Here is a 21,413-nt window from a genome sequence, read left to right on the forward strand (position 1 = left end):
GCTATTCTGTCTCTCAGTGTTACAATACACCGAACATTCGATTTTTAGACAATCATTTCTTTGTGAGGGGCAAACATTCAAAATCAGCAGGGGATCAAATACGCATTTCCTTCCCTGTAAGTACCTGTAATAAATAAAAAGAATAAATAAATTGTGACAAGCATTCATCCAACTGTGACATTTAACATTTAAAAAAACACAGTGATTTCCTATGCTCATCAGTGCCATCTAGTGGCAATAGTGAAATATTTTTCCTGAAATATCTCAGTTTGAAAGAAGAGTGCAATGCTGCATTATGGCCATTATAGGGCGCTAATGATCACAGAAAATCATTGCATGGAATAAAATGCACCCAAAATCCATCATGGCTCATCACATTTGTTCAACTATTTTTTTTTTTTAAGTAGAAAAGCGTTTGTGAAATCTCCCACCACAAAATGTACTCAGCCAATGAAAGGTGATGACTCCATTTTTATTCTTCTCCTGCTATCAATGGCCAACCCGGTCCCACACTTCATCCATGTCTTTGGTGACCTCTGATCTCCTTATGAACTGTTTCTTCCATGATGAAGATCAGCCATGGAGTATATCTGAGGTGTATATCAGGGTGTGCTTCTTCCCCACATGAGAGCTGGGATGTCCAGCAACATTCATCTAGAAGACATTTCCCACACTCAAGGCACTAATACACCTCCGGGGTTGTGTGGGACCCCTGATTTACAGGAAGAAAGGACTTCAGTGAGGAACATTTCCCTCACTCAGGACAGGAAAGTGGCTTCTCCCCCGTGTGGGATTTCTGGTGTATGTACAGACCGGACTTCTGAGGAAAACATTTCCCACACTCAGGACAGGAATACGGCTTTTCCCCCGTGTGCAATCTCTGATGTGTGTAAAGAGAGAACTTCGCTGAAAAACATTTCCCGCACTCAGGACATGAATACGGCTTCTCTCCCGTGTGCAGTCGCTGATGTTTGATAAGAACGGACTTCTGTGAAAAACATTTCCCGCACTCAAGACAGGCGTACGGCTTCTCCCCCATGTGAGACCTCTGATGTTTGTAAAGATGTGATTTATCTGAAAAACATTTCCCACACTGAGGACAGGTATATGGTTTTTCCCCCGTGTGAGATCTCTGATGTGTTACAAGATCTGCTTTCTGTAAAAAACATTTCCCGCACTCAAGACAGGAATACGGCTTCTCACCCGTATGAGATCTCTGATGTATAATAAGATTGTACTTCTGTGAAAAAGATTTCCCGCACTCAGAACAGAAAAAAGGTTTTTCCCCCGTGTGAGACCTCTGATGTCTGACAAGCTCTGATTTTCGTACAAAACATTTCCCGCACTCAGAACAGGAATGCAGATATTCACCCGTATGCAATCGTTGATGTCCGCAAAAATGTGACTTCTCTGAAAAACATTTCCCACACTGAGGACAGGAAAATGGTTTCTCCCCAGTGTGACATCTCTGATGTCTATAAAGACTGGACTTGCGTGAAAAACATTTCCCGCACTCAGGGCAGGAATGTGGCTTTTTCACCATGTGAGATCTCTGATGTGTGACAAGTTCTGATTTTTTTACAAAACACTGCTTGCACTCAGAACAGGAATACTGCTTCTCCCCCGTATGCAGTTTCTGATATGTGTTAAGGGAGGAATAGTTTGAAAAACATTTCCCGCACTCAAGACAGGAATATGGCCTCTCCCCCATTGGAGATCTTATATGTACATTAGAACTGGATTTAAAATTAAACCTCTTCCCGCACTCAGTACAGGAGAAGCTCTTCTCTGTTGGAAGGCCGGCCCGGTCCCGCACAGTCTGAGGTTCCTCAGGATACGAGGAATCCGATGGTCCATCTACACTGGGTGGTGCCGGATGGACATTGGAGGGAGCCGGGTTTTCTCCTGGACTATACTGTGTGATGTCCTCATCTTCTACTTTCCAGTCTGGAGACAAAGTGAGACAATCCTCGGAGGTTTTCCTCATCTCCCGGCCATGGACTAAAATACAAAGACAAAGAGGATTACTAGACAGGAGCTGATTGGTTCCCCCAAACTAGAACTGGCTGAGCCCCACCAGAGGTCAGAGAGTGAGGATGGGGGGAGAACAACCAAGATGAAGACTGGACTGATCCTGAAGACCACCATCATTGGGGTATCGACTCCTCCCTTATTACTTTCTGTTTAAGGGTCCAAAGTTGGAGGATGTTATCACATTATTATCACCATGTAAAAGTCTGTGCTCCAATCACATCATCCGATATAAAATGTCCAGCTGGTAGGAAATGGGTGTAACAAAAGAGAATCCATATTATGTGTATATACAGCAGAGGGGGGAGGGACAGGAGCTGATTGGTTCCCCCAAACCAGGACTCCGCCCACATCAGGCAGCTTGGTCTCTGAGGAGCTTACAATTCCACCCTCAAGGGAACTAGGAAATGGCTCCTCTGATCTCCTACCAGGTCATTTCTTTATTCATGGACCTTAGTCAGAGAGTGAGGAAACAACCAGAACTGTCTTTTATAGGAGGGACAGTGATGAGGGGATTATAGGACGAGGGTCCCCACCCTCTCTATCACTCATCGCCATCTTCCCAACACAAGAAGTACTGCACTTCCTTATTTACTCCATGATTTAGCCATGAAGAACAGCGGGGCTGAGCTCCACCAGAGGTCAGAGAGTGAGGATGGGGGGGAGTCTGTGCTCCAATCACATCATGTGATATAAAATGTCCAGCTGGTAGGAAATGGGTGTAACAAAAGAGAATACATATTATGTGTATATATAGCAGTGGGGGGAGGGGGGAGAGCAGAAGTCAGGACTATGTAATGTTCAACATAAGAGTATATAGTGCAGGGGTCAGGAGTATGGAATGTACAACATAGAGTATATAGTGCAGGGGTCAGGAGTATGTAATGTACAACAGAGTATATAGTGCAGGGGTCAGGAGTATGTAATGTACAACATAAATTATACAGTGTAAGGGTCAGGACACATAATATTGGTATTCAGTTATCAGTGGAACATTAAATGTTTCCTGTAGACAAGTTGCAGAGATCCCACACCGCTGCCTCCCATCTCCTGAGACTGCACTCAGAGATCTTGCTAGACCCGGGCATGGGGAACAAGACCCAAAGCACATGTCCCAGGTGCCTAGGTAGAGCAACACCTATGAAGAAGATAAACACTTTGCTGCCAGCTGAACCCTAGAATTTCAATAAATCCAGTCCAGATACATAAACTTTGAAGATTATCCGAGAGAAATCCAGGAATACAGGACGGGGAACACAGCTCAGGAAAGTGACCAGGGGATTACAGGCTGATATCACCCAGTCCCCGCCCTACTCTGGACCAATCAGTGAGCAGTATGGGTGGAGGAATGGATTTAGTGTTCATGACCCACCTGTGCTGATCTCTGTAGGAGTGTCCTCCTCTATAAATGTCCCCGTTATTCCATCCTCCTCCATAGACTGCTGATCATCCCTCACATACGCCTCTTCTTCTTCTGATTTAACATCAAATTCTCTATCTATCAAATCTTCACCCTAAACCATGAGAAGGATCAACAATAACATCTGTAAAATAAAAGTTTGCATAAAAAAATTCACACTTCATCGCCATGAGTCCATGTTCATTTTGCTTCATCAAACCTACCTGATGGTGAGGGATGGTGTGACCTTCCTGTGTGGAATCCCGGGAATACAGAGGACGGGGACATCTCTCTGGTGGGTTCCCATGACTGGATCCATCTGTAGGAAACACACACACTGACTGAATCCATTGTTTCTATGTGTTTATCAGATGATGGGGGATCTAGGTGGATCCTCCGTACTGCTCTCTCCTTTACAATAAAGTCTCCTCTTACCCGGTGATGTGAGGGGCGGCTGATTGTCCATCATGACGTCCTTGTAGAGATCCTTGTGTCCTTCTAAATACTCCCACTCCTCCATGGAGAAATAGACAGTGACACCCTGACACCTTATAGGAACCTGACACACACAATGATACAGTCACCATCCAGACACATCCCTTGTCTGTTACTGGAGAATGTCCCAGAATTCCCGGCACCGCTCACCTCTCCTGTCAGCAGCTCCATCATCTTCTTGGTGACTTCTAGAATCTTCTGCATGTTGTGTCTCTCAGGTTTTAGGGAGTCACATGGAGGCACTGTGATGGTCATATGATCACCTGACTTCAGAAGAGGAAATCTCTGTATTGAGGAACCAATAGGAATATCATGTTAGAATCCCAGAATCCTCCTCACCTCTCCGGTCAGGTCTGTGTTTTATTAATAGAGATAAGAGTAATGTCATGTGACCTCCCAGAATCCTCCTCACCTCTCCGGTCTGGTCTATGTTTTATTAATAGAGATAAGTGATGTCATGTGACCTCCCAGAATCCTCCTCACCTCTCCGGTCAGGTCTGTGTTTTATTAATAGAGATAAGAGTGATGTCATGTGACCTCCCAGAATCCTCCTCACCTCTCCGGTCAGCAGGTAGATGATCTCCAGGGTGAGGTTTAGTATCTTCTCAGTCATGTGACTCCGGTCCTCCTCCATCCTCATTGGTGCCATCATGTGATCTATACAGGTCTCCTTGTAGACGGATAACTTTGGGAAATGAAAGTAAGAATGATTTGGATGGTATTGGTCACACAATAATAGGATGTGGATGTGAGGGGGGAATAGGAGGGTTGCTGGACATGTAAGAACTACTGACCCCATGGGAACACATTTAGCCTGGACTGTTTAATTTGTTACCTTTTCCTGAACCCAGAACCCAAGTAGTTGGGGAGAATGAAGCCACCAGGACATTGATGCCAATGTCGAGTGAGATAGGCAATTGTGTTGGTCCAAAGATCCCAGAACTCTGTTCCAGGTCACCAGGATCTCCCTCTGCAGAGGCCTAAAGTGATCCTGAGCATAAGAAACTGTTCCAAAGGATGCCACTCTGAAGCCCAGAACCCTCATGCAAAGCAACTGGAGACCGTCTGGAGATACCTAATGAAAGGACATAAGACAGTGTCTAGAGATTTTCTGGGGAAAGGAAAACTCTGGCCACCCCGTTATCCAGAATTATATCTAGATATCCCAGGTTAGAAGAAGGGAGAAGTACTGACTTGCAAAGATTTAAAGAATATGTAAACCCAACATTTCAAATTCGTGATCTGTGCTTGCTGAACCATGTACTTGTATGAAAAGTCACCTGTCCTTTTGTATTGCTTCTTTTGTGTGAAATCCCAGGTATGTCTGCCAGTCCCTCTGCTTTCTTATCAAAAAATGACCACATTAGGCAAGAGCATAGCATGGTCAGTTCTCTAGCTGTGCCGGGAACTCAGCCTGCTCTCCTCAAATTGTCAGACTTCTGCTCTCATGACCCCTGCACAACCTATCATTGGGAAGCTCAGTGTGATGCTGTTTCTCCTCCCCAGTTCTCTATGCTGTTGAGAACAGAAGCCATGTGATCACTCATAAAAAAAGGGAAAAAAAAATATTTATGTTTTTTTAATCTATGCACAAACTTTTTGTTTTAGAAGGCGAGGGTTTACATATACTTTAATGTCCAACCAAGGTATCCAAGAAATACGTGATGGAAAGATCGCATTTCTGATGCTTGCAGAAGTAGGTCATCTAAATAGCCCACAATAAAGATTCTCTGGAATTGTAGGCGGGTCAGCCCCAGAGCTAATACATTGGTGATGACTCGTGACACTGATACCAGGCCAAAAGGGGGGCTACAAAGTGGTAATAAGGCTCCCCCAATACAAACCAGAGGAACCGTTGGTAATTCTGGCAAATGGAGATATGTTTCCTTGATGTTGATGGAGGCTTAAAGATCTCCTTGGTGTAGGGAAGTAATCAATGAGAGTGGTGACTCCAGAAGACACGTGCATACTTTTAGAAGGGTAATTAGGACTTTAATTCTAGAAATGGTTGGACCCTGTCATTTTTTGGGGACTGTGAACAAACTGGAATAGAATTCCCTGAAATGTTTGGATGGTGAAAATGGGGCAATCACTCCCTGATCCAAGAGCCCTTGAACCGCTGAATGAAGGTCAGGAAGATGATGTGGGAAAAGACGCAGGTTGGAAGTAGAAAAATGGTCTGGAGGAAAGGACTGAAATTCTATTTTGTAACTGGATGAATCTAACTCCAGAACCTATTTGTCTGAGATGAGAGAGAGCTAGCGATCAGCAAAGAACAGAAGGCATCCCTCCACCTTGGAAAGGTGAGGTTGGGGCCTTTATGTAGACGTAGGCTTCTCCATGGGCTCTGAAACTTTGTGTTGCCAGGTGTGCTTGGAGCCAAAGGAGATGGTGGGCTTTGAAGACTTGTCCTTTGAAAAGGAGTCTTGGCCACAAAAAAAATGCATTTGTGAGAAGAGAAAGAAGGGCCAAACTTCCACCATGTGTCCTTATTCTTTTGGGCCTGACCTAGCAAGGTACTCTTGCCACCCTTGATGTTCCTGATAGTGTCATCTAGAGATTTATCAAAAAGAGGACTACCTGCATGGGACATTTCAGTCAAACCTTTTGGACGGCTGATCTGCAGACCAACACTTGACACTGCAAAACACCAAAAACTGTCAGATGGGAGACCAGATGGCCGGAATCTGGGGCTGCATTAACAAGTACTGAAAACCTTGAACAAACTGATCTGCCAATTCCATATAGCAGGGGAAATTTGCTCCAAAGCCAGACCATGGTGCAATAACTTTGCCCATTTAGTCAGCGTTTGGGAAACCAGGGCAGAAGCAAAGACTGGAAGAATTATGATGCCTGAAACCAAGTATATAGGATATACAGTGCTTTCCACCTTCCAGTCTGATGGGTCTCAGAAAGAGTGGGATTCCTCAGATTAAATGATGATTTTATTCAGTCTTGAAATAGGATGATCTACTATTGGAGGAGTAGAACAATTTCTAGACAAATGCCTCCTCAAAAGGACAGCTCACAGAGAAAGGTTTAGGCAAGGTGAATGACTTAGCTGGATGTGACAGATTTTTTTTTAGATAAAATTGACAAAAAGGGGTCATGTGGACAAACTTTAGAGAACCTTTTTGGCTTGTGAGTCCTGCAGGCAACCCTGGAGTCCATTGAAGCAGATGGGGAATCCTCTATCTTTAAAGTTTCCTGGACTGTGCCAAAGTGGCTCCTCTTCACTATCTGAGGCAGGAAGGGAGCCATTCACCTCAGAGGTCCCTGGATCTGATGGTGGACTTGTCACCATCCAACTCAATGGACGCAGACTCAGGTGGAAAAGGGATCTTAGTAGACGGTCTGTGCAGCAGAGCCAATTCAATTCAAGAAACAAACAGTCCCGTTGCATAGAAAAATTGTCAAAAGTTAAGGAGGGCCCAGAGAACCCCAATGGTGCATGGCTTGTGTCTTAGGAGGGGGCAAAATCCCTCAGAACCAATGGAGTTTGGCAGGCTGAACAGAGTGGCTCCACCGGTTAAAAGGTCCTCATTGCCCCTAATACTGGGGAGCCCTGTCATCTTACATCCCGCCAACCATGACTAGGTCATGGCTGACAAAAGTAGATGTAGATACTTGGATACAGACTCACACCTCTGGACAGGTTCAAGCATTAGTTCACTAGTGGAAAATGTCACTGTGACCAAACAGAGGAAGCTACCATTCTGACTGCTGTTGCACTGTGCTCTGGAGTAACTGCATTGGAAAGGGGCTGCCCCCCAACCTCCACAACAGCCTAGACCAGAGGTGCTCAACCCATGGCCTCCAGAGCCCTCTGATATGGTCCACGACCACATTGCAGGGAAGCGCATCCCTGGGATCAGCAAGCCATTGATCGCAAGCTTGGCTTGCTGACTCTCCATCCCAGAGCATCAGAGTGCATTGAGCTGTTGCTGGACGGAGCAGGAGCCGCATAGGCCAATACTTCCTCTTCTGGCTCCTGTCCCAGATGGAATGATACCAAGTGCCCTTCATCTGAGACCTTTTTAGCAGCCTGGAGATGGAGACAGACACTAACAGAAGCTGAAAGAGGAAAAATAGGTCAGTCTATTAAACGTCAGATACAGTATCTCCCAGAAGTGAGTCCCCCCCTCACATTTTCGTAAATATTTGATTCTCTCTTTTCATGTGACAACACTGAAGAAATGACACTTTGCTACAATGTGATGTAGTCAGTGTACAGCTTGTATAACATGTAAATTTGCTGTCCCCTCAAAATAACTCAACACACCGCCATTAATGTCTAAGCCTCCTAGATTGTAAGCTCGAAAGAGTAGGGCCCCCTAACCCCTCGTGTACTGTTGTTGATGCTGTTCTGTTTCTTGTATTGTCCCCCCCCTCTATTGTACAGCGCTGAGTAAACCCTTTGGCGCTATATAAACTCGATGTAATAATAAACCGCTGGCAACAAAAGTGAGTCTATTCCTAAGTGACAAGGTCCAAATTGGGCCCAAAGTGTCAATGTTTTGTGTGGCCGCCATTATTTTCCAGCACTGCCTTAACCCTCTTGGGCATGGAGTTCAACAGAGCTTCACAGGTTGTCACTGGAGTCCTCTACCACTCCTCCATGATGACATCCCAGAGCTGGTGGATGTTAGAGATCTTGCGCTCCTCCACCTTCCATTTGAGGATGTCCCACAGATGCTCAATAGGGTTTAGGTCTGGAGACATGCTTGGCCAGTCCATCACCTTTACCCTCAGCTTCTTTAGCAAGGCAGTGGTGGTCTTGGAGGTGTGTTTGGGGTCGTTATGTTGGAATACTGCCCTGCGGTGCAGTCTCCGAAGGGAGGGGATCATGCTCTGCTTCAGTATATCACAGTACATGTTGGCATTCATGGTTCCCTCAATGAACTGTATCTCCCCAGTGCCGGCACCACTCATGCAGCCCCAGACCATGACACCCCCACCACCATGCTTGACTGTAGGCAAGACACACTTGTCTTTGTACTCCTCACCTGGTTGTCACCACACACGCTTGACACCATCTGAACCAAATCAGTTTATCTTGGTGTCATCAGACCACAGGACACGGTTCCAGTAATCCATGTCCTTAGTCTGCTTGTTTTCAGCAAACTGTTTGCGGGTTTTCTTGTGCATCATCTTTAGAAGAGGCTTCCTTCTGGGATGACAGCCATGCAGACCAATTTGATGCAGTGTGCGGCATATGGTCTGAGCACTGACAGGCTGACCCCCCACCCCTTCAACCTCTGCAGCAATGCTGGCAGCACTCATACATCTATTTCCCAAAGACAACCTCTGGATATGACGCTGAGCACGTGCACTCAACTTCTTTGGTCTACCATGGTGAGGCCTGTTCTGAGTGGAACCTGTCCTGTTACACCGCTGTATGGTCTTGGCCACCGTGCTGCAGCTCAGTTTCAGGGTCTTCGCAATCTATTTATAGCCTAGGCCAGTGGTGGGCAACCTTTTCTTTCAACTGAGCCAAATCTCGCCAAAACCACGATTGAAATTTATTTTGAGAGCCACATTTTTAAAACTGAAAATACATAGGATGGTACACTGTTTTTAGTTTCAATAAGTTTTTATAGTTTTATAGGTTCTGATAAAAAGGGGATCCGATTCGGGAATCCTGAATAAAAAAGAGCGTGACTTTTTGTGCCCTACGGTACCCAGACTTCCGGTCTTGTACTGCCTGCCCAAGATCCACAAGGACCCAATTAACCCTCCAGGTCGCCCCATTGTGAGTGGCATAGGGTCCTTGTGCTCCCGGGTTGGTGAATATATTGACTGTTTCCTACAGCCAATAGTGCGCAACACACCATCTTTCCTGAGGGATTCAAAACAAATCCTGGTTGAGATCATGGACATTAAAATAGAGAAGCCTACTTTTCTGGTAACGGCGGACGTTGCTTCTCTCTACAGTAATATCAAGCATGCAGATGGTTTAGAAGCGGCAGAATATTATCTGAATGAGGCCATAGACATACCACACATTCAGAAGCAATATTTATTGGAACTATTAAGCTTCGCAATGAAGCACAATTACTTTTGGTTTGATAATAAGTATTACCTGCAGACCACAGGCGTAGCAATGGGCGCGAAATTCGCTCCTAGCCTAGCAAACATCTTTATGGCAAGATGGGAGGAGGAGGTGATATATTCCATGGAGTGGCCACATTTGCGTTTTTACCGACGCTACATAGACGATATAGTGTTGCTATGGGATGGCGATGACTCTTCACTACTCAATTTTTTTACCACTCTAAACTATAACAACCTAAATATTAAGCTCACTTTCAATTATAGTTACAGTAGTATTGATTTTCTGGATCTCACCCTCATTAATGACGGTACTAGAATTACCACCAAAACCTTTTTTAAAGGTACAGACAGGAATGGGTACATCCCAAAAGACAGTTGCCACTTGCCTAGGTGGCTGGATAACATTCCTAGGGGACAATTCCTTCGGATAAGGCGGAACTGTGGTGCTATGCAAGACTACATTGCACAATCCAACATTCTTAGAACTAGATTCATAGAAAAGGGCTATGACAGCCAACTATTGGATATGGAGATTGACTGAGTGGCTAGTCTGGACAGGGCCAACCTGTTAACTACCCAACACAAGACCAATAAAGAGATTTTCTGTCCTTTTACAACTGCCTTCTCGATGCAATATAAAGAAGTTGCCACTATCATTAGGAAGAACTGGAACATTCTTAAGAACGATCCGGTGATGTGTAAAGCCCTACCGGAACACCCAGAAATCATCTATAAAAAAGCACCAGCATTAAGAAACAGACTAGCCCCCAACGTTGTCAATCCTCCTAAGCAATTGACGTTTGATTTTCTGAATAGAAAAGGGTTTTTTCCTTGCAACAGATGTATGATATGCATTTGTAATGGCATTCACAAGAACCCGATAAAAAGCTTTTGTTCAAATGCTACCGGTAGATCATTTGACATTCAGTCTACTATTACGTGCTACAGCTCCTATGTTGTCTACCTTCTGGAATGTAGTTGCGGGAAGCAATATGTCGGTAGAACGACAAGGAGACTGCGAGACAGGCTGAGGGAACACCTGGTCAATATTAAGAAAGGTTACAAGGAGCACTCCTTGTCTATGCATTACCGCCAGCGACACAACAAGAATCCACACTCCCTGCGATTTGTGGGTATAGATATCATCAAAAGTAACTGGAGAGGTACCCACAAAAAACGCGCGGTCTCTATGCTTGAGACCAAGTGGATTTATCTTCTACAGTCCCAAGCTCCACAAGGACTAAATGTAGAATTAGATATCAATTGTTTTATCGATACCAGCTGATCGATCTTTAAGCACTTTTCATGATCTCACTTCTTAATCAGATTACTTTTACTTTGCCTTTATCTGTATTTCCATTCGAGTGTTTAGATCGTTTTTAAAAAAAGTCGATGCACCTTTATCTCTTGATCGCTTTAACATATTCGATGCACCATAATCTCAGTACATTGGTTTTATAATTGTATATTTCATGGGTATTGCTTTTAACCAGATGTTTTTTAATCCACATGTTTGTCATATTTGATGTATTTGGTTTTTATTCAGTGCCAGAATCACTTCATATATGAGATCCCACTCATTTATTTTTATAACCTTGCCTTTCACCAGGCCGTTTTTTGCTACAAGGGGGCACACAGTATGGTCCACGCATTACTATACTTGCCCCGTGCGTTTTTAGGATTGCAGTATCTTATTCTCAGTAAGATCACTGCAGAACCAACACCTTTACGTCCATACATTCATGTCGGTCTTCTTTAAAATGGCCGCCGCGGACGCTACTGCGCATGCGCGAACGGCCGATCGCTACTGCGCATGCGCGAACCGGCAATTACGGTGCCGCCGCATTGCGGTGTTTTTGGCGCCTTTTTAGGTTTAAAACACCACACTTAACACTGGCACAGTCCCCTCTGATGATGTGTACTTACACGATACGCGTTAGGGAAGTGCCAAGCTATGTTTATCTTATGTACATGTACCTCCGGTCTGGCCGTTTATAAGCAGCTGTACCTTTGCTAAGTAAGTTCTTTTCTGATTGTTCAATTTTAAATAAACGTTATCACACTATTTGAGGCCTTTTTTCCACGGGCTCTTTATTTCTGGGGAGCCTGTAAATCCAGTAGGTCCTGGGATTGTGCCTAACAAGAACACATCTGCAGTGACGTCCCTGGATCCGTGATACAGTTTCCCCTGGAACCGATGACATCTAGTGGTCACCCTACAGACAACACCCACCTGATCCATCAACACAGTGGCTGAACACAGCTTCCATCCGGACAGATGACATCTAGTGGTCACCCTATAGATGACACCGCCTTGCTCCAGTGATACAGTGGCTGAGTACCAGGGACAGGTCTTAAATGTCCCATGCGCTTTAACTTGCGCTATCTGGTCAGTGCATTACTTGGCTTTTCTTTATCATTTCTGATATCTACTATCCCTGGCTCTTCAAGTGTTGGAGACTGTATACGTATTTAGCACATCTGATGAACTGACGCCGTCTTTTTTGCCGATCCACATTCAAATGGGATCTATCTTATGTGTAATCATTGTTTAAGTTAGCGCTGCACTTTCATATTTTACCAAGTTTTTATAGTAATTCATCCCCCATAGTAATTCATCCCCCATATAGTAATTCATCCCCCCTATAGTAATTCATCCCCCATATAGTAATTCATCCCCCCTATAGTAATTCATCCCCCCTATAGTAATTCATCCCCCATATAGTAATTCATCCCCCCTATAGTAATTCATCCCCCATAGTAATTCATCCCCCCATAGTAATTCATTCCCCATATAGTAATTCATTCCCCATATAGTAATTCATCCCCCATATAGTAATTCATCCCCCCATATAGTAATTCATCCCCCATATAGTAATTCATCCCCCATATAGTAATTCATCCCCCATATAGTAATTCATCCCCCATATTAATTCATCCCTCATAGTAGTAGTAAGTAAGTAGCAAGTAGTAAGCCAAGTCCCCCCTGTGTCAATTCACTTACCTTTGCTCCGCGCGTTCCTCTCGCCGTGTTCCCGCGCCGTTCCGGTCTTCAGGGCGGACTGTGAGAGGAGCCTAGCTCCTCTCACGTTCGTCACGCTGCCCCGCCTACACACATCCTGACAGCCAATCACTGGCTATCAGGATGTGAGTGGCAGCGAGACTGGCCAATCATTGCATTTGAGCGCGCTGCCCTGGCTGGTTTTTTTTTGGATCACGCTGCAGAGTCCCTGCCGCCAGAGAGGAGGGAGGGGAGCAGGCGCCCGGCACACAAGAGCCGCATTAAAGCGTGTAAAGAGCCGCATGTGGCTCGCGAGCCGCGGCTTGCCGACCACTGGCCTAGGCCATCTTTAAGTAGAGCAACAATTCTTGTTTTCAGATCCTCAGAGAGTTCCTTGCCATGAGGTGCCATGTTGAACTTCCAGTAACCAGTAGGAGCGAGTGAGAGCGATAACACCAAATTTAACACACCTGATCCCCATTAACACCTGAGACCTTGTACCACTAAGGAGTCACATGACATCGGGGAGGGAAAATGGCTAATTGGGCCCAATTTGGACCTCGTCACTTAGGGGTGGACTCGCTTTTGTTGCCAGCGGTTTAGACATTAATGGCGGTGTGTTGAGTTATTTTGAGGGGGCAAATTTCCATGTTATACAAGCTGTACACTGACTACGTCACATTGTAGCAAAGTGTCATTTCTTCAGTGTTGTCACATGAAAAGATAGAATCAAATATTTACACAAATGTGAGGGGTGGACTCACTTCTGGGGGATACTGTATATATATATATATATATATATATATATATATATATATATATATATATATATTGTATACAGTCAGGGGGAGGGGGGGACTCACTTCTGGGAGATACTGTACATGCACTTTTGCAATGGGCATATTAGCACCTATAAAAGGATTACCAATTATTAGGCTGCTTTCACTCCTGAATGCAGGAGTTTTGGTGAGCTTTCAGAAAATGCACCACACCCACAAGATATAATAGAAGTCTATGGCAAAGTGCAGCTAACCCGCAGGAAAGCCATTGGTGCACTGCGCTGTACTCATGGTGCAGATAAACCGCAGCGCATTAGTCTGAAAGCAGCATATAAGGGGCTCAGGACATTAAGGGCTTGTTTACATTTGCGGATTGAGGGGTGGTAAAACTCTATAGTTGAAATGTGTTTTTATCATACTCCCCAACCAACTGCTTTATTCTCAAGGTGGCCTGTGCAGCCTCCCCATCACATTCTGTTGAGGGGTGGCAGCACACACAGGAACTGATCCTCTCCGTTTTCCTCCTGCACCTCCTGAAAGCCGGCTTCTCCTCCTCTCCCTCCTGCCGGTATTCAGGGGCTGCAGGAGAAAAATGATCATTATGCTATTCAAAATAAATACATTTCAAATTTTGAACCACTTTATTGTGGCCCCTGACTGGTAACCACATCACTTAAGAAGCCATCGCTCTTCAAAGGGTTGAGCACCCCGGCCTTCGACCATCAAGAAATATGGTGCCTGTGGTACCACCCCTCCATTTCCACCTCCCCAGCATTGTGACACTGAGCTGCATGTCAGCACTCACAACTGTTGAAGAGAAGCAGCTCACTTCTCTCTTGTGGCAGTGCTCATCTCCCAGAAAACGGCCCCCCCACATAGTGTACGCACATAAACATTAGAGGATAAGTTCACCTTTTTTTTTTCTAAATTCCAGTTCCCCTCTATAACAATATACCATTAATGCAGGGCTCGACAAATCCCAGGCACTAGGTCACCATGGCAACTAAAAATTGAATCCTTGCACCTGGATTCACACACTGTCTCCTATTGACTTTAATGGGAAATTGCACCAGATAGATTTCCACGGGGGAACGCCTCCCACAGGCCTCCGCGGGGGAACGCCTCCCACGGGCTTCCACGGGGGAACGCCTCCCACGGGGAACGCCTCCCATAGACATCGACAGGGAAACGCCTCCCATAGACTTCAAGGGTAGAACGCCTCCCATAGACTTCAAGGGTAGAACGCCTCCCATAAGCCTATGACGGGGAACCGCCTCCCATAGGCTTTGACGGGGAACCGCCTCCCATAGGCTTTGACGGGGAACCGCCTCCCATAGGCTTTGAGGGTAGGCCGCCTCCCATAGGCTTTGAGGGTAGGCCGCCTCCCATAGGCTTTGAGGGTAGGCCGCCTCCCATAGGCTTTGAGGGTAGGCCGCCTCCCATAGGCTTTGAGGGTAGGCCGCCTCCCATAGGCTTTGAGGGTAGGCCGCCTCCCATAGGCTTTGAGGGTAGGCCGCCTCCCATAGGCTTTGAGGGTAGGCCGCCTCCCATAGGCTTTGAGGGTAGGCCGCCTCCCATAGGCTTTGAGGGTAGGCCGCCTCCCATAGGCTTTGAGGGTAGGCCGCCTCCCATAGGCTTTGAGGGTAGGCCGCCTCCCATAGGCTTTGAGGGTAGGCCGCCTCCCATAGGCTTTGAGGGTAGGCCGCCTCCCATAGGCTTTGAGGGTAGGCCGCCTCCCATAGGCTTTGAGGGTAGGCCGCCTCCCATAGGCTTTGAGGGTAGGCCGCCTCCCATAGGCTTTGAGGGTAGGCCGCCTCCCATAGGCTTTGAGGGTAGGCCGCCTCCCATAGGCTTTGAGGGTAGACCGCCTCCCATAGGCTTCCATGGGAAACCGCCTCCCATAGACTTCCATGGGAAAATGCCTCCCATAGACTTCCATGGGAAAACGCCTCCCATAGACTTCCATGGGAAAACGCCTCCCATAGACTTCCATGGGAAAACGCCTCCCATAGACTTCCATGGGAAAACGCCTCCCATAGACTTCCATGGGAAAACGCCTCCCATAGACTTCCATGGGAAAACGCCTCCCATAGACTTCCATGGGAAAACGCCTCCCATAGACTTCCATGGGAAAACGCCTCCCATAGACTTCCATGGGAAAACGCCTCCCATAGACTTCCATGGGAAAACGCCTCCCATAGACTTCCATGGGAAAACGCCTCCCATAGACTTCCATGGGAAAACGCCTCCCATAGACTTCCATGGGAAAACGCCTCCCATAGACTTCCATGGGAAAACGCCTCCCATAGACTTCCATGGGAAAACGCCTCCCATAGACTTCCATGGGAAAACGCCTCCCATAGACTTCCATGGGAAAACGCCTCCCATAGACTTCCATGGGAAAACGCCTCCCATAGACTTCCATGGGAAAACGCCTCCCATAGACTTCCATGGGAAACGCCTCCCATAGACTTCCATGGGAAAACGCCTCCCATAGACTTCCATGGGAAAACGCCTCCCATAGACTTCCATGGGAAAACGCCTCCCATAGACTTCCATGGGAAAACGCCTCCCATAGACTTCCATGGGAAAACGCCTCCCATAGACTTCCATGGGAAAACGCCTCCCACAGACTTCCATGGGAAAACGCCTCCCACAGACTTCCATGGGAAAACGCCTCCCACAGACTTCCATGGGAAAACGCCTCCCACAGACTTCCATGGGAAAACGCCTCCCACAGACTTCCATGGGAAAACGCCTCCCACAGACTTCCATGGGAAAACGCCTCCCATAGACTTCCATGGGAAACCGCCTGCCATAGACTTCCATGGGAAAACGCCTCCCATAGACTTCCATGGGAAAACGCCTCCCATAGACTTCCATGGGAAAACGCACCCCATCACACCCTTCTCTGTGATGCAGCAAGGCAGTGCAATCTGGGATTCAAAGCTTCTTGTATGTCACATGACCTACAGGAAGTAATGGAAGCGGAAAACATTTTTCAAATACATGAAATTTAAAGCTTACATGGATGAGGAAAGTAAGAGATCAGAACATTGGGATGGCTGGGCCAGAACAATAGAAGATGCCTCTATTATGAAAGGCAAAAATTCTGCCCAAAAATTTGAACTTAGCATTTAAAGCAGCATATACAGAAAAAATCCCCTCCAGCTTTCCAGCCCCCAAAGCCCCAGAGAAGATACACTGTATTGCCAAAAGTATTGGTCTCCTGCTTTTCCACACACATGAACTTTAATGGCCCCCCAGTCTTAGTCCGTAGGGTTCAATATTGAGTTGGCCCCCCCCTTTGCAGCTATAACAGCTTCACCTCTTCTGGGAAGGCCGTCCACAAGGTTTAGGAGGGTGTCTATGGGAAGGTTGGACCATTCTTCCAGAAGCTAATTTGTGAGGTCAGGCACTGATGTCGGGGGAGGAGGCCTGGCTCACAGTCTCCGCTCTAATTCATCCCAAAGGTGTTCTATGGGGTTGAGGTCAGGACTCTGTGCAGGCCAGTCAAGTTCCTCCACCCCAAACTGGCTCCTCCATGTCTTTATGGACCTTGCTTTGTGCACTGGTGGGCAGTCATGTTGGAACAGGAAGGGGCCATCCCCAAACTCTTCCCACAAAGTTGGGAGCATGAAATTGTCCAAAATGTCTTGGTATGCTGACACCTTAAGAGTTCCCTTCACTGGAACTAGGGGGCCAAGCCCTGAAAAACAACCCCACACCATAATCCCCCCCTGCACCCAACTTTACACTTGGCACAATGCAGTCAGGAAAGTACCGTTCTCCTGGCAACCGCCAAACCCAGACACGTCCATCGGATTGCCAGACAGAGAAGCGTGATTGGTCACTCCAAAGAACACGTCTCCACTGCTCTAGAGTCCAGTGGTGGCGTGCTTTACACCACGGCATCCGACGCTTTGCATTGCACTTGGTGATGTAAGGCTTGGATGCAGCTGCTCGGCCATGGAAACCCATTCCATGAAGCTCTCTACACACTGTTGTTGTGCTCATCTGAAGGCCACACCAAGGTTGGAGGTCTTTAGCTATTGACTCTGCAGACCGTTGGTGACTTCTGCGCACTGTGCTCTTCAGCATGCGCTGACCCCGCTCTGTCATGTGACGTGGCCTACCACTTGGTGGCTGAGTTGCTGTTGTTCCCAGTTGCTTCCACTTTGTTATACTCCCACTAACAGTTGAGTGTGGAATATTTAGTAGCCAGGAAATGTCACGGATGGACTTATTGCACAGGTGACAACCTATCACGGGACCACGCTTGGAGTCACTGAGCTCCTGAGAGCGACCCATTCTTTCACCAATGTTTGTAGAAGCAGTCTGCATGCCTAGGTGATGATTGTATACACCTGTGTCCATGGAGGGGATTGGAACCATTGAATCCAAGGATTTGGAGGGCTGGCCCAATACTTCTGGCAATAATGTGTAGGAAAGATAAATCAATATCAGGTGCCATTGGGAAGACGGGGAGGTTGAAAACACTAGGGGCAATGGAATATCTGTGTAAACCAATGCACCCAAGGAGATTACTCACAGTCCACCAAGGTAAACCTGGGACTTGTAGTTCTCCATCCAGTGGTAGACAAACATCTCTGATCCTCCAATGATACGGATGATTTTGGCCCAAAATGAGGCATTACGAAGGGCCAGGTCTGACCATCGTATGTCTGCTGAGGGCTCAAGTCCCTACAGGTCACTCTGCAAGCAGAGTCTTTGCAGCTGGTCCCATCATATCGGGGAACTGCATGCATTTGATGGCAGTACTGGGCAGACTACCCGAATCTATACGTATCCGGCCTTTCACCCAGCACTGCAGGAGATCGAAGACAAAGAAATCCATTAAATTGAACAAAATGCCATCAAACGGAACATAAAAAGAGCAAAGAAAAAGTTCTGAGGCCCCCACTCCTGAGAAAACTAAAGGTATGTGTTGCAGATGAAGGGTTTGGCACCAGCAGGAGGTCACCCCTAGGGTGTGATCAGGTTTGGTTGCATCTAACATCTTGCTCCTGCAGGTGGTGATATCAATCCCAGCCATCATGAAGATCTGTCTGTGTCCTTCAATGGTTTAAAGAGAAATAAGGTCTCATTACCTCCTCTGCTGCCAGTTCTAGCAATGTCTCCTATGTCGTTCTTCATGGAACTTCCTGTCTCTACAACATCACTTCCTTTCTGGACCTGACATCACTTCCTGTCTGTATTCCATAGACTTCCTGTCTGGGTAGAAGTGAGATCCCCACCTTGTGGAGCTCAGAGGAACTGCAGCCCCGAGAAGCGTCTGGTAGTGTGACCCCGGCCTTGTGCTGTGTGTGTATGGACTGTAGATCCTTATAGAGGGGTCACCTCCACTCCCACCAAGGGGGACAGAAATATATGACTGCCTAGTCCAGCCTTTCCCAGCCAGGGGCCTCCAAAGGTTTCTAGGGGTTCCTTCAGCAATGAACAATTTCTGTCTCTTAGAAACAACTGACATCAATGATCTGTTAGAGGGGCAGTCTTCCTGCTGGTGATAATGTAAAAGTGTCCTTCTACCACTGACCACTGATATAAGGAGGTCCTTCTCCCATTGGTCACCAATGTAAGGGATCACTATATTGACTACTGATATAAGGAGGTCCTTCCCCCATTGGTCACCAATGTAAGGGACCACTACACTGACCACTGATATAGAGGGGTCCTTCTCCCATTGGTCACCAATGTAAGGGACCACCACACTGACTACTGAGATAAGGGGGTCATTCTATTGGTCACCAATGTAAGGGACCACCACACTTACCACTGATATAAGGGGGTCCTTCTCCCATTGGTCACCAATGTAAGGGACTACTACACTGACCACTGATATAAGGGGGTCCTTCTCCCATTGGTCACCAATGTAAGGGACCACTACACTGACCACTGATATAAGGGGATCCTTTTCCCATTGGTCACCAATGTAAGGGACCACTACACTGACCATTGATATAAGGGGATCCTTCTCCCATTGGTCACCAATGTAAGGGACCACTACACTGACCACTGATATAAGGGGGTCCTTCTCCCATTGGTCACCAATGTAAGGGACCACCACACTGACCACTGACATAAGGGGGTCCTTCTCCCATTGGTCACCAATGTAAGGGACCACTACACTGACCACTGATATAAGGGGGTCCTTCTCCCATTGGTCACCAATGTAAGGGACCACCACACTGACCACTGATATAAGGGGATCCTTCTCCCATTGGTCACCAATATAAGGGACCACTGCACTGATATTATTATTATACAGTATTTATATAGCGCCAAAAAGGTTTGCTCAGCGCTGTACATTATAGTGGGGGACAGAACATGAGACAATACAGTAACAATACAATACATGAGGGGTTCAAGGGCCCTGCTCTTTCGAGCTTACAATCTAGGAGGGAGGGGATAGTGGTACAGGAGGAAGTGGCTGTGGGGGATGGAGTGGTAGGAGGAGTGGAGGAGATCGGCTGTTAGGTGAGGGTGGGGTAGGCTTCCCTGAAGAGATGGGTTTTCAGGGTGCGCCTAAAGGTGAGGAAGGAAGGTGATAGTCTGATGGATTGGGGTAGTGAGTTCCAGAGGATGGGGGAAGCCCTGGAGAAGTCCTGCAGTCAGGCGTGGGAGGAGGAGACCAGGGAGCTAGAAAGTAGGAGCGAAGATTACGGGTTGGGTGTTATTTGGGTATCAGATCGGTGAGGTAGTTTGGGACAGCATTATGAATGGCTTTGTATGTCAGTGTTAGTAGTTTGAATTTAATGCGTTGGGCAATCGGGAGCCAGTGGAGGGAATGACAGAGGGGGGTGGAGCCAGTGGAGGGAATGACAGAGGGGGGTGGAGCCAGTGGAGGGAATGGCAGAGGGGGGTGGCAGAAGTGGAGCGGCTGGTAAGGTGGATGAGTCTGGCCACTGAGTTCAGGATAGACTGAAGAGGGGATAGTCTGTGATGAGGTAGGCCGGTGAGAAGGGAGTTGCAGTAGTCCAGACGTGAGATAATGAGGGAGTGAACGAGTAGTTTAGTAGTGTCTGGGGTTAGGAACAATCGTATTTTGGAGATTTTGCGGAGGTGGAGCCTGCATGAGTTTGCCAACGATTGTACATGGGGTTGAAAGGACAGGTTTGAATCTAGAGTGACACCTAGGACTTTGGCTTGTGGGGTGGGACTGATGGTGGTGTTGTTGGTCATGATGGAGAGAGTGGGGGGGGGGGCGCGGGCTGGGGGGAAAATTAGGAGCTCGGTTTTGGAGAGGTTCAGTTTGAGGAAGTGGAGCGACATCCAGTCTGATATGTCGTTCAGTAGGTGGGTGATACGGACGAAGACTGAAGGGGTGTGTTGAGGGGGTGGAGAGGTAAATTTGCGTGTCATCAGCGTAGAGGTGATAGTTGAAGCTGTGGGAGTGTATCAGTTGGCCAAGGGAGGAGGTGTAGATGGAGAAGAGAAGGGGTCTGAGGACAGAGCCTTGGGGGACCCCAACAGAGAGGGGGAGAGAGGGGGAGGTGGCAGTGTTATAGGAAACGCTGAAGGAGCGTTGGGATAGATAGGAGGAGAGAGCGGAGTCCCTGATGCCGAGGGAGTGTAGTTTATCAAGGAGGAGGGGATGGTCAACTGTGTCAAAAGCCGCGGAGATTTCAAGGAG

General features: G+C 47.0%; 2 long non-coding RNA genes and 1 pseudogene across 3 annotated transcripts in view; all 3 read right to left on the minus strand.

Moving 5' to 3' along the window:
- Positions 1-451: 451 nt before the first annotated feature.
- The window catches only part of LOC149429866 (uncharacterized), a 37,605-nt pseudogene continuing 16,643 nt past the window's right edge, over positions 452-21,413 (minus strand). The window contains exon 8 of the transcript XR_016310075.1: positions 452-1,788. The product of XR_016310075.1 is annotated as an uncharacterized LOC149429866 (transcript). The remainder of the gene's footprint in view (positions 1,789-21,413) is intronic.
- Positions 2,616-3,756, minus strand: LOC149429867 (uncharacterized; the record flags this gene model as incomplete). Its single annotated transcript, XR_016310082.1, has 2 exons — positions 2,616-3,545; positions 3,655-3,756. It is a non-coding gene; the product is annotated as an uncharacterized LOC149429867 (long non-coding RNA).
- Positions 4,079-18,935, minus strand: LOC149429868 (uncharacterized). Its single transcript, XR_016310077.1, has 3 exons — positions 18,871-18,935; positions 4,482-4,610; positions 4,079-4,210 (listed from the first exon to the last, which is right to left on the minus strand). It is a non-coding gene; the product is annotated as an uncharacterized LOC149429868 (long non-coding RNA).

This window comes from Staurois parvus, unplaced genomic scaffold, assembly GCF_062004578.1.
Source record: "Staurois parvus isolate SC_StPar_1 unplaced genomic scaffold, SC_StPar_1.0 ptg002686l, whole genome shotgun sequence".
Taxonomy (NCBI): domain Eukaryota; kingdom Metazoa; phylum Chordata; class Amphibia; order Anura; family Ranidae; genus Staurois; species Staurois parvus.